This window comes from Scyliorhinus torazame, chromosome 6 (assembly GCF_047496885.1).
Source record: "Scyliorhinus torazame isolate Kashiwa2021f chromosome 6, sScyTor2.1, whole genome shotgun sequence".
Taxonomy (NCBI): domain Eukaryota; kingdom Metazoa; phylum Chordata; class Chondrichthyes; order Carcharhiniformes; family Scyliorhinidae; genus Scyliorhinus; species Scyliorhinus torazame.
This window is the reverse complement of record NC_092712.1, coordinates 33257298-33271023: the sequence shown is the minus strand read 5'-3', so window position 1 is coordinate 33271023 and position 13726 is coordinate 33257298. Positions and strand designations below refer to the sequence as shown.

Sequence of the window (13726 nt, the reverse complement as noted above, 5' to 3'; positions counted from 1 at the left end):
CATTGATCCCATAGGTGGAATTTGCCGATATATGTCGTCAAAAGGGCGGCACGGTGGCACAGTGTTTAGCACTGCTGCCTCACAGCTCCAGGGACCCAAATTCAATTCTGGCCTCGGGTGACCATCCGTGTGGAGTCTGCATGTTCTCCCCGTGTCTGTGTGGGTTTCCTCCGGGTGCCGGACGTTTCCCCCCACAGTCCAAAGAAGTGCAGGTCAGATGGATTGGCCATGCTAAACTGCCCCTTGGTGCCCAAAAGGTTAGGTGAGGTTACGAGGCTAGGGTGGAGGCGTGGGCTTAAGTAGGGTACTCTTTCCAAGGGCAGGTGCAGACTCAATGGGCCGAATGGCCCCCTTATGCACTGTAAATTCTATGATTCGAAGGATGCAGTTCTCCAGTGTGAAGTAAGGGGACGAAAGAGTCCTCCATTGAAGTGAATCACTGTAGTGATGCTGGTTTCATAGCCCCACAAGCTCCAGAAGGAAACAGGATGTCCTAGAGTTAAATGGTGTAAAATTTCAAAATACATGTGGAATTTTCATATGATAAAATTCGCACCAAATCTGGAAGCAGCATAATGCAGAATTTCATTCCACTTTCAAGAAGCCTTTTCAGAATAACTCACGCTCAAAACAGATTATATTTATATAGCACATTTAATGCAATTAAACATCCCAAAGTTCTTCAGTTGCGCACATGACAAAGGCTGAGCTACAGAAGATGATATTAGGTCAGATGACCAAAGTCTTGCTCAAAGAGGCAGGTTTTCATAGAATCCCTGAACATGTGTCTCAAAGGAAACGTGAGCTTGAGAGGCAGAGAGCCATAGTGAGGGCCTCCCAAAGCTTGGGGCCCAGGCAAACCAGAGGCACAGCTGCCAATGACGGAGCAATCATAATTAAGAACACACATTTAGCCAGACTGGGAGGAGGGCGGAGGTTTGGGAGCGCTGTGGGTTTGGAGGAGTTTACAGAGATTGGTTTATGGGAGGTAAATGCCGTGAACACACACTGTCATGGGAAACGGTGGGCGCACACTGACTTAAATGTGGACAGGTGATGTACAATACCTTTAGTGCTGATTGCTGTAAATGAGAACGTTATGGTGAGCCAGGATGGGGGTTTGGCTAATTGTACGACTTGGCCTTTTGGTTAAGTTCAAAGCATTGGATCAAACGTACTATCAGGCATTTTGTCAGCTTGGATCAAGCATGTCTATTTTGTGGCGACCATGAATTGGATTTGCACATTCTTCCCCGTGTCTGTGTGGGTCTCACCCACACAGTTCAGTCCCGTTCCTCCTCCCTCACCCTGACCCGTTACAGTCCCGTTCCTTCTTCCCCACACTGAACGTTACCGTCCCGTTCCTCCTCCTCCACACTGAACGATTACAGACCTGTTCCTCCTCCCTCACACTGACCCGTTACAGTCCCGTTCCTTCTTCCCCACACTGAACCATTACAGTCCCGTTCCTTCTTCCCCACACTGAACCGTTACCGTCCCGTTCCTCCTCCTCCACACTGAACGATTACAGACCTGTTCCTCCTCCCTCACACTGACCCGTTACAGTCCCGTTCCTCCTCCCTCACACTGACCCGTTACAATCCCGTTCCTTCTTCCCCACACTGAACCCTTACCGTCCCGTTCCTCCTCCTCCACACTGAACGATTACAGACCTGTTCTTCCTCCCCCTCACTGAAATGTTACAGTCCCATTCTTCCTCCCCACACTGAGCCATTACAGTCCCGTTCCTCCCCCACACTGAACCATTACAGACCTGTTCTTCCTCCCCCACACTGAACTGTTACAGTCCCATTCCTCCTCCACACTAAACCATTACAGACCTGTTCTTCCTCCCCCACACTGAACCATTACGGTACCCTTCCTCCTCCACACTAAACCATTACAGACCTGTTTTTGCTACCCCACACTGAACCATTACAGTCCCATTCCTCCTCCCTCACACTGAACCATTACAATCCTGTTCCTCTTCCCGTTCCTCCTCCCCCACACTGAACCGTTACGGTCCCATTCCTCCTCCCTCACACTGAACCATTACACCCCCGTTCCTCCTCTCCCACACTGAACCGTTATATTCCTGTTCTTCCTCACCCACATTGAACCATTACGGTACCATTCCTCCTCCACACTAAACCATTACAGACCTGTTTTTACTACCCCACACTGAACCGTTATATTCCTGTTCTTCCTCACCCACATTGAACCATTACGGTACCATTCCTCCTCCACACTAAACCATTACAGACCTGTTTTTGCTACCCCACACTGAACCGTTACAGTCCCATTCCTCCTCCCTCACACTGAACCGTTACAATCCTGTTCCTCTTCCCGTTCCTCCTCCCCCGCACTGAACCGTTACAGTCCCGTTCTTCCTCCCTCACACTGAACCATTACAGCCCCGTTCCTCCGCTCCCACACTGAACCGTTAAAGTCCGGTTCTTCCTCACCCACATTGAATCATGACAGACAGGGACATTCACAGGAACATCCACAATAAAAATGGGCAGGTCATCAATTTCTATAACAAATTGAGAAAGGGTTATTCTCAGCAAACTAGAACAAGTTTTTAAAAAATGGGAAAACAAAACCCAAAACAGCTGCTTTCCCAAATAGTGAAAACAGAGATAATAAGTAAACAGTCTGTACCAGCAACCAGACAGACGGTCTTGTATTTACTAAAGCTGCATTACGTCATCCACGCCTCGAGAACCGTTAAGTAAGTAAATGCACAATAAATTGCCCTTCGTGTCCAAAATTGCCCTTGGTGTTGGGTGGAGGCGTTGAGTTTGGGTAGGGTGCTCTTTCCAAGAGCCGGTGCAGACTCAAAGGGCCGAATGGCCTCCTTCTGCACTGTAAATTCAATGATAATCTATGATTAATCCAGGACAAATGTTCGGCACAACATCGTGGGCCGAAGGGCCTGTTCTGTGCTGTATTTTCTATGTTCTATGTTCTATAACCTGTACACATACAGGTTAGGTTTGTACACACCGGGGTTAACGGTATTCCTGATACCTGTACACATACTGGTTAGGTGTGTACACACCGGGGTTAACGGTATTCCAGATAACCTGTACACACACAAGTTAGGTTTGTACACACCGGTGTTAACGGAACTCCAGATAACCTGTACACATACAGGTTAGGTTTGTACACACCGGGGTTAACGGTATTCCAGATACCTGTACACACAGGTTAGGTTTGTATACACCGGGGTTAAAGGTACTGTGGATATCCTGTACACATACAGGTTAGGTTTGTACACACCAGGGTTAACAGTACTTTTTCGAGGAGGTCACAAAGATGATTGATGCAGGTAGGGCAGTGGATGTTGTCTATATGGACTTCAGTAAGGCCTTTGACAAGGTCCCTCATGGTAGACTAGTACAAAAGGTGAAGTCACACGGGATCAGGGGTGAACTGGCAAGGTGGATACAGAACTGGCTAGGTCATAGAAGGCAGAGAGTAGCAATGGAAGGATGCTTTTCTAATTGGAGGGCTGTGACCAGTGGTGTTCCACAGGTACAGTGCTGGGACCTTTGCTGTTTGTAGTATATGTAAATGATTTGGAGGAAAATGTAACTGGTCTGATTAGTAAGTTTGCAGACGACACAAAGGTTGGTGGAATTGCGAATAGCGATGAGGATTGTCAGAGGATACAGCAGGATTTAGATTGTTTGGAGACTTGGGCGGAGAGATGGCAGATGGAGTGTAATCCGGACAAATGTGAGGTAATGCATTTTGGAAGGTCTAATGCAGGTAGGAAATATACAGTGAATGGTAGAACCCTCAAGAGTATTGACAGTCAGAGAGATCTAGGAGTACAGGTCCACAGGTCACGGAAAGGGGCAACACAGGTGGAGAAGGTAGTCAAGAAGGCATATGGCATGCTTGCCTTCATTGGCCGTGGCATTCAGTATAAGAATTGGCAAGTCATGTTGCAGCTGTATAGAACCTTAGTTAGGCCACACTTGTAGTATAGTGTTGAATTCTGGTCGCCACACTACCAGAAGGATGTAGAGGCTTTAGAGAGGGTGCAGAAGAGATTTACCAGAATGTTGCCTGGTATGGAGGGCATTAGCTATGAGGAGTGGTTGAATAAACTCGGTTTGTTCTCACTGGAATGACGGAGGTTGAGGGGCGACCTGATAGAGGTATACAAAATTATGAGGGGCATAGACAGAGTGGATAGTCAGAGGTTTTTCCCCGGGGTAGAGGGGTCAATTACTAGGGGGCATAGGTTTAAGGTGAGAGGAGCAAGGTTTAGAGTAGATGTACGAGGCAAGTTTTTTTTACACAGAGGGTAGTGGGTGCCTGGAACTCGTTACCGGAGGAGGTAGTGGAAGCAGGGACGATAGTGACATTTAAGGGGCATCTTGACAAATATATGAATAGGATGGGAATAGAGGGATACGGACCCAGGAAGTGTAGAAAATTGTAGTTTAGTCGGGCAGCATGGACGGCACGGGCTTGGAGGGCCGAAGGGCCTGTTCCTTTTCTGTACATTTCTTTGTTCTTTGTACTCCAGATAACCTGTACACACACAGGTTAGGTTTGTATACACCAGGGTTAACAGTACTCCAGATAACCTGTACACATACGAGTTAGGCTTCTACACACTGCCTCTAGTGTCGGCGTGCGTTCATGGATATGAATTCTGACCAAACAGTGCAAGCTAAATCTTATTTCAAACTCCTGGGCATGGTGATTGGCCGACGCCCTCCTGGGTTTGGAGTCCTTCACTATTGTGGATGCAAAAAACATTCCAGTAATAGCTGCAAATCAGGAAGTGGAAGAGAGGAACTTAGTGAAATTACACCATTGGGGAAGCGGTACTGAGAAAAATGATGTAGCTCGAGCAGACTAGTCTCCGGATCCTGGCTGATTTCACCCTTGGGTTTAAAAGAGGTGGTTAATGAAGTAGTTGATGCGTTGGTGTTAATTTTACAAATACGCCAGATTTTGGAAAGTTTTAACCTCTGCAAAGCAGCAAATCTAACCCCTCTATTCAAGAAGGGAGGGAGGCAGAAAACAGGAAAACTACAGGCCAGTTAGCTTGACATTGGTCACAGAAAGATGTTAGAATCAATCATTTAAGAGGTTATAGCTGTGCACTTCGAAAAACTCAAGATAATCAGGAAAAGTGAGCATGGTTTTATGAAATGGAAAGTATGTTTAACCAACTTATTAGAGTTATTTGAAATACAGGTCGGGAACATATAGTGAATGGTAGAACCCACAGTGAATGGTAGAACCCTCAAGAGTATTGATAGTCCTCTGAGAGATCTTGGTGTACAGGTCCACAGGTCACTGAAAGGGGCAACACAGGTGGAGAAGGTAGTCAAGAAGGCATACGGCATGCTTGCCTTCATTGGCCGGGGCATTGAGTATAAGAATTGGCAAGTCATGTTGCAGCTGTATAGAACCTTAGTTAGGCCACGCTTGGAGTATAGTGTTGAATTCTGGTCGCCACATTACCAGAAGATTTGTGGAGGCTTTAGAGAGGGTGCAGAAGAGATTTACCAGGATGTTGCCTGGTATGGAGGGCATTAGCTATGAGGAAAGGTTGAATAAACTTGGTTTGTTCTCACTGGAACGAAGAAGGTTGAGGGGCAACCTGATAGAAGTCTATAAAATTATGAGGGGCATAGACAGAGTGGATAGTCAGAGACTTTTTCCCAGGGTAGAGGGGTCAATTACCGGGGGGGCATAGGTTTAAGGTGCGAGGGGCAAGGTTTAGAGTAGATGTACGAGGCAAGTTTTTTTTACACAGAGGGTAGTGGGTGCCTGGAACTCGCTACCGGAGGAGGTGGTGGAAGCAGGGACGATAGTGACATTTCAGGGGCATCTTGACAAATACATGAATAGGATGGGAATAGAGGAATACGGACCCCGGAAGTGTTGAAGATTTTAGTTTAGACGGGCAGCATGGTCGGCGCAGGCTTGGAGGGCCAAAGGGCCTGTTCCTGTGCTGTACTTTTCTTTGTTCTTTGAGTAATATGTGCTCTGGATAGAGGGGGCCCTGTAGAAGTACTGTATGTGGATTTCCAGAAGGCGTTTGGTAGGGTCCCACATTAAAGTTCATTGCAGAAAATAAAAGTTCACGGTGCAGGGGTAACATGTTGCCATAGATAGACAATTGGTTGGCTGACAGAAAACAGAGGAGTATACATAAATAGGTCTTAGTCTGGCAGGATGTAACCTGTGGAGTCCCACAGGGTTCTTTGTGCTGGGGCTTCAACTCTTTACAATTTACATCAATGACTTAGATGAGGAGAATGAAGGCATGATAGCTAAATTTGCAGACGACACAAACAGAGGTAGGAAAGTATGTTATGAAGAAAACATAAGAAGTTTGCAGACGCATATAGATAGGTTGAATGAGTGGACAGAAATCTGGCAGGTGGAGTATAATGTGGAAAAATGTGAAGTTGTTCACTTTGGCAGGAAGAATAAATAAGCAGAGTGTTACTCAAATCATAGAATTTACAGTGCAGAAGGAGGCCATTCAGCCCATCGAGTATGCATCGGCTCTGGGAAAGAGCACCCTACCCAAGGTCAACACCACCACCCTATCCCCATAACCCAGTAACCCCACACAACATTAAGGGCAATTTTGGACACTAAGGGCAATTTAGCATGGCCAATCCACCTAACCTGCACATGTTTGGACTGTGGGAGGAAACCGGAGCACCCGGAGGAAACCCACACGCACACACGGGGAGGATGTGCGGATTCCGCACAGACAGTGACCCAAGCCGGAATCGAACCTGGGACCCTGGAGCTGTGAAGCAATTGTGCTAACCACAATGCTACCGTGCAAATGGAGAACGACTGCAGAATTTCAGGGTGCAGAGGGGACTAGATGTGTCAGTGCATACATCACAAAGGGTTAGTGTACAGGTACAGCATGTAATCATGAAGGTTAATGAAATACTATCTTTATTACGAGAGGAACTGAACACATGCTTCAGTTATGCTGGGCACTGGTGAGGCCACATCTCGAATCCTGTGTGCGTTTTGGTCTCCGTATTTGAAGAAGGATGTAAATGTGTTGGGAGGCGGTTCACTAGATTGATATCTGGAATAAGCGGGTTGTCTTATGAGGAAAGTTGGGACAGACTGTTTCCACTGGAGTTTAGAAGAGTGAGGGGTGACCTGATTGAAGTATACAAGATTGTGAGCGGTCTCGACAAGGTGGACGTTGAAAAGTCACTGATAGGAGTAATCTATAGGCCACCAAATAGTAACATTATGGTGGGGCAGGCAATAAACAAAGAAATAACAGATGCATGTAGAAATGGTACAGCAGTTATCATGGGGGATTTTAATCTACATGTTGATTGGTTTAACCAGGTCGGTCAAGGCAGCCTTGAGGAGGAGTTTATAGAATGTATCCGCGATAGTTTCCTAGAACAGTATGTAATGGAACCTACGAGGGAACAAGCGGTCCTAGATCTGGTCCTGTGTAATGAGACAGGATTGATTCAGGATCTCATAGTTAGGGATCCTCTCGGAAGGAGCGATCACAATATGGTGGAATTTAAAATACAGATGGAGGGTGAGAAGGTAAAATCAAGCACTAGTGTTTTGTGCTTAAACAAAGGAGATTACAATGGGATGAGAGAAGAACTAGCTAAGGTAGACTGGGAGCAAAGACTTTATGGTGAAACAGTTGAGGAACAGTGGAGAACCTTCCAAGTGATTTTTCACAGTGCTCAGCAAAGGTTTATACCAACAAAAAGGAAGCACGGTAAAAAGAGAGAAAATCGACCGTGGATATCTAAGGAAATAAGGGAGAGTATCAAATTGAAGGAAAAAACATACAAAGTAGCAAAGATTAGTGGGAGGCTAGAGGACTGGGAAATCTATAGGGGGCAACAGAAAGCTACTAAAAAAGCTATAAAGAAGAGCAAGATAGATTATGAGAGTAAACTTGCTCAGAATATAAAAACAGATAGTAAAAGTTTCTACAAATATATAAAACAAAAAAGAGTGGCTCAGGTAAATATTGGTCCTTTAGAGGATGAGAAGGGAGATTTAATAATGGGAGATGAGGAAATGGCTGAGGAACTGAACAGGCTTTTTGGGTCGGTCTTCACAGTGGAAGACACAAATAACATGCCAGTGACTGATGGAAATGAGGCTATGACAGGTGAGGACCTTGAGAGGATTGTTATCACCAAGGAGGTAGTGATGGGTAAGCTAATGGGGCTAAAGGTAGACAAGTCTCCTGGCCCTGATGGAATGCATCCCAGAGTGCTAAAAGAGATGGCTAGGGAAATTGCAAATGCACTAGTGATAATTTACCAAATTTCACTAGACTCTGGGGTGGTCCCGACGGATTGGAAATTAGCAAACGTGACACCACTTTTTTTAAAAAGGAGGTAGGCAAAAAGCGGGTAATTATAGGCCAGTGAGCTTAACTTCGGTAGTAGGGAAGATGCTGGAATCTATCATCAAGGAAGAAATAGCGAGGCATCTGGATGGAAATTGTCCCATTGGTCGGACGCAGCATGGGTTCATAAAGAGCAGGTCGTGCCTAACTAATTTAGTGGAATTTTTTGAGGACGGGGAGCCAATGGATGTGGTATATCTGGATTTCCAGAAAGCCTTTGACAAGGTGCCACACAAAAGGTTGTTGCATAAGATAAAGATGCATGGCATTAAGGGGAAAGTAGTAGCATGGATAGAGGATTGGTTAATTAATAGAAAGCAAAGAGTGGGGATTAATGGGTGTTTCTCTGGTTGGCAATCCATAGCTAGTGGTGTCCCTCAGGGATCAGTGTTGGGCCCACAACTGTTCACAATTTACATAGATGATTTGGAGTTGGGGACCAAACGCAATGTGTCCAAGTTTGCAGACGACACTAAGATAAGTGGTAGAGCAAAAAGTGCAGAGGATACTGGAAGTCTGCAGAGGGATTTGGATAGGCTAAGTGAATGGGCTCGGGTCTGGCAGATGGAATACAATGTTGACAAATGCGAGGTTATCCATTTTGGTAGGAATAACAGCAAAAGGGGTTATTATTTAAATGATAAAATATTAGAACATGCTGCTGTGCAGAGAGACCTGGTTGTGCTAGTGCATGAGTCGCAAAAAGTTGGTTTTCAGGTGCAACAGGTGATTAAGAAGGCAAATGGAATTTTGTCCTTCATTGCTGGAGGGATGGAGTTTAAGACTAGGGAGGTTCTGCTGCAATTGTAGAAACATATAAGATTATGAAGGGAATAGATAGGATAGATGCGGGCAGGTTGTTTCCACTGGCGGGTGAAAGCAGAACTAGGAGGCATAGCCTCAAAATAAGGGGAAGTAGATTTAGGACTGAGTTTAGGAGGAACTTCTTCACCCAAAGGGTTGTGAATCTATGGAATTCCTTGCCCAGTGAAGCAGTAGAGGCTCCTTCATTAAATGTTTTTAAGATAAAGATAGATAGTTTTTTGAAGATTAAAGGGATTAAGGGTTATGGTGTTCGGGCCGGAAAGTGGAGCTGAGTCCACAAAAGATCAGCCATGATCTCATTGAATGGTGGAGCAGGCTCGAGGGGCCAGATGGCCTACTCCTGCTCCTAGTTCTTATGTTCTTATGTTTCCTCTTGTGGGTGAGTCCAGAACTAGGGGGTATTCTGTTTTAAAGTTAGGGGTCACCCTTTTCGGACAGAGACGAGGAGAAATGTTTTCTCTGAGAGGATATTGCGACTTTGGAACTCTCTGCGTTAGAAGACTGAGGAGGCAGTGGTCATGAATATTTTTCAGGCAGAGATTGGTTTCCGTGTCTAATAAGAGTCAAAGATTATTGGGGGTAGATGGGAATGCGGAACTCGAAATGGAATAGATCAGCCATAACGTAATTGAGTGGCGGAGCAGACCCGAGGGGCCGAATGGCCACTTCAGCTCCTATTCTATTTGTTGTCAACATGATCTTGTCTGACGAGATTATTTTTCTATTCGCCCAGAAACAAACAGCCTCCAGTGGGAAGTGTGTGATCAGAACATCAGGGCAGTTCCCCTCTTACTCCTCATGGTACAGGATTAACTCATACAGGAATCTCATACGGGGTACATCAGTAATTGAAGCACCATAATAACACCGAGACAGAATGAGACATAACCTCAAAAGCATTCCGAAGTTACCAGCATGGCACAACTATAGCGTTTTGTTCAATCACAGACTGTATTAAAAATGAAACATCACTTTTAAATATTGCTGCTCCGCTCCCACCTCTACAAGTCCACCTGACAAACGGAAACCAAACTGACGGCTTGTTGAAGTTTTACAAGACATTAGTCAGACCACACATGGAATACTTTGTTCAGTTCTGGTCACCCTATTATAGGAAGGATATTGTTAAACTAGAAAGCGTGCAGAAGAGATTTACGAGGCTGCTACCAGGAGTTGATGGTCTGAGCTACAGGGACAGGCTGGATAGGCTGGGACTTTTTCCCTGGAGCGTCGGAGGCTTAGGGGTGATCTTATAGAGGTCTATAAAATAATGAGGGGCATAGATAAGGTAGATAGTCGACATCTTTTCCCAAAGGTAGAGCAGTCTAGAACTAGAGGGCATAGGTTTAAGGGGAGAGATACAAAAGGGACCAGAGGGGAAATTTCTTCACACAGAGGGTGGTGAGCATCTGGAACGAGCTGCCAGAGGCAGAGGTAGAGGCAGGTACAATTTTTTCCTTTAAATTCTTTTCCTTAAAGAGATTGCATTACCATTGCTGAATCCCCCACTATCAACATCCTGGGGATTACCATGAGCCAGAAACTGAACTTGGTCAGATCTAGCCACACAAGAGCGGGTCAGAGGTTGAGAATTCTGCAACGAGTAACTCCCCAAGTCAGGAGTGTGATGGAATATTCTCCACTTGCCTGGATGAGTGCAGCTCCAACAACACTCAAGAAGCTCGACACCATCCAGGACAAAGCAACCCGCTTGATTGCTCCCCCTTCCACAAACATTCAATTCCTCTGCACCGAGGAACAGTGGCAGCTGTGTGTACCGTCCACAAGATGCACTGCAGTAACTCACCAAGGTTCCTCAGGCAGCACCTTCCAAACCCACGACCACTACCATCTAGAAGGACAAAAGCAGCGATACCTGTGAACCCCCCCCCCCCCCCCCCCCCCGCCGCCACCACATGGGGGGTCCCCCTGGAAATCTGTTCCTTCACTCCTACTAGGCCAAGATCCTTGAAGTCCCTCCCTAACCGCACAGTGGGTGTACCTACACCTCAGGGACTGCAGCGGTTCAAGGCAGCAGCTCACCGCCACCTTCTCAGGAGCAACTAGGGATGGGAAATAAATGTTGACCTAACCAGCGACACCCACAACCTTTGAATAAAGACATTTTAAATATGCAAAGGGGAACCCAAGGAAGATTTTTTTTTAACGCAGCAAGTTGTAATGAATTGGATCTCGCTGCCCCTGAGGAAGGTGAAAGTGGAGAAGATCAATGATTTCAAATGGAAAGGGATAGGGTAGGTGGAATGGGGCTGACTGGATTGCTTGGATGGCCGAGAGCCAGCATGGACTCGATAGGGGGAATGGCTTCCTTCCGTGTCGGAATGACTATAATCCATCACAATGACTGAATTGTGGATCAACAACTATAAATGGCCAGCTGATCATAGTCACGGCGCCAGGGACCCAGGTTTGATCCCACCCCGAGGTGACTGTGTGGAGTCTACACTTGCTCCCAGTGTCCGGGTGCTCCGATCTCCTCCCACAAGTCCAAAGATGTGCAGGTTAGGTGGATTGGACATGATCAATACAGGGGATTATGAGGCTACAGTGGCAGAGTGGGTCCAGGTCGGATGGTCCTTCCGGAGGGTCAGGGCAGACTCCATGGACCAAATGGTCTCCTTCTGCACTGTAGGGATTCTAATCTATAGAGACAGGCGGTTAAGAAATTATAATTTCAACTCCCAGGGAGCAGACATTAAATTAATCCAGAAAGAGGATGATCATGTCAGCTCCAACATACAACAACGCAGTGCAGAGGCAGCTACTTAAACACACACCCAACACTTCAACCAATCTTAGTTGGCGGAGGAAGGGATAGAGAGAGAGCGCGAAAGAAAAACACCCAAATAAAAATATTAACATTATAAATAAATATTCATTTTTTAAAAACAGTTAAACACTCCACTGGGTAGAATTATGAGCTCTGCAGACAAATCAACTGTTCGAATGGGAGTCAGTCAGTAAACATTTTTTTTTTAAGTTTACAAATAATTTGACTTTGTTCAGAAGAAAAGTTCAAATGTTTTGCACAAACTAGTCGACCCCGGAGCTTCAACTTGAATAGAAAGAGAAATTGTTTCGGGGGTGGGAAAGGGAGAGGGGGACATACATACACACACACACTTGGTAAAACTTACCAAATATGGTTCTGGGAGTGGTGTTAAAACGAGTTTGTCCAGAATTCCCAGGAGTTCTGCCTTGTCTCTAATACACCCAAAAGGTTAAACCACAAAGTGCGATCTTCCAGCAAGAGCGGGGGGGGGGGGGGGGGGAGGTGGAGGAAGGGGAATAAAGTAACCACTTTTTAAAAAAACACTACGTTTTGGTCTGTGTGTTTTCACCTCCCTTATTCATTCCCCACCCCCGCCGCCACTCCAAGTGCAAAGTGTGCACTTGGAAAAGTCTGGGTCACTTCCGCATTGTCAATTACAGTCACTCTGCCGGAGGGGCGGAGTCGTCTCTTAAAGAGATCGCCTCCTCCAAATCAACCTTCACGTCTACTTCTCTTTATATTTAAATAAAACAAGTACATGGCCAGTGCTCTTCTAAAAAAGGTGTTGCAACAGCAGGAGGCGACAGGAGAGAAAGTTTTAAAACAAAAACACGGCCTGGAGGTGATAAGTGGAAATGTGCAGAGCTGGTCCAGAAGTCAGGGGAACCTATTCAGAATTGAGGGTTTAAAAGGCGGGGTAGGATCAAAACTCATGATGGGAAAGGGAAGAGGCGGATTTGAACCAACATGGCAGCACTCAGGCAAAGGGAAAAGTTACTTTTTTAAAAATTATCCTGTTTAAAAAGATTTTTTAAATAAAAATAATCAAACCTAGGGTGTCCAAACTAAGATATGAAATATTGAAGAGGGTCAGACAGAATGAGCTGCGATTGAAACGGTTATGGGCGGGAGGATACAGCGACTGATTCTGCAGCGAGATGAGGAATGTCCATTGCATCTGCCTGTCCACTGCAGACAGCAGTTTCACATCTGAAGTCTGTGTCGACAGTGAAAGAGATGATGGCTGATCTGGCCGCATTTTGCCTGGTTCCCTCTTCCAATCCTGCATCATTCTTTGCCAATTTTCGTCTGCATCTCAAACAATAATGTCATGGAATCAGAAAACGAAATGTCTTTGTATCAAATTATTCTCGCACAATCCTTCTCGCTCACTGTACTCAGCCAGGCATTGCCTCACTGTACACAGCCAGGGTCTCTCTCACTGTACTCAGCCAGGGTCTGTCTCACTGTACTCAGCTAGGGACTGTCTCACTGTACTCAGCCAGGGACTGTCTCACTGTACTCAGCCAGGGTCTGTCTCACTGTACTCAGCCAGGGTCTGTCTCACTGTACTCAGCCAGGGTGTCTCTCACGGTACTCAGCCAGCATCTGTCTCACTGTACTCAGCCAGGGTCTCTCTCACTGTACTCAGCCAGGGTCTGTCTCACTGTACTCAGCCAGGGTGTATCTCA

At 46.0% G+C, this 13726-nt stretch overlaps 1 protein-coding gene across 1 annotated transcript in view; it reads right to left on the bottom strand.

Annotated features, from left to right (window-relative positions):
• zbtb47b (zinc finger and BTB domain containing 47b) overlaps positions 1–12537 on the bottom strand; it is a 338016-nt gene extending 325479 nt beyond the window's left edge. Inside the window, exon 1 of the mRNA XM_072508103.1 lies at positions 12400–12537. The gene's annotated coding sequence lies outside the window, so the exon portion shown is untranslated. The remainder of the gene's footprint in view (positions 1–12399) is intronic.
• Between the last annotated feature and the right edge of the window lie 1189 nt (positions 12538–13726).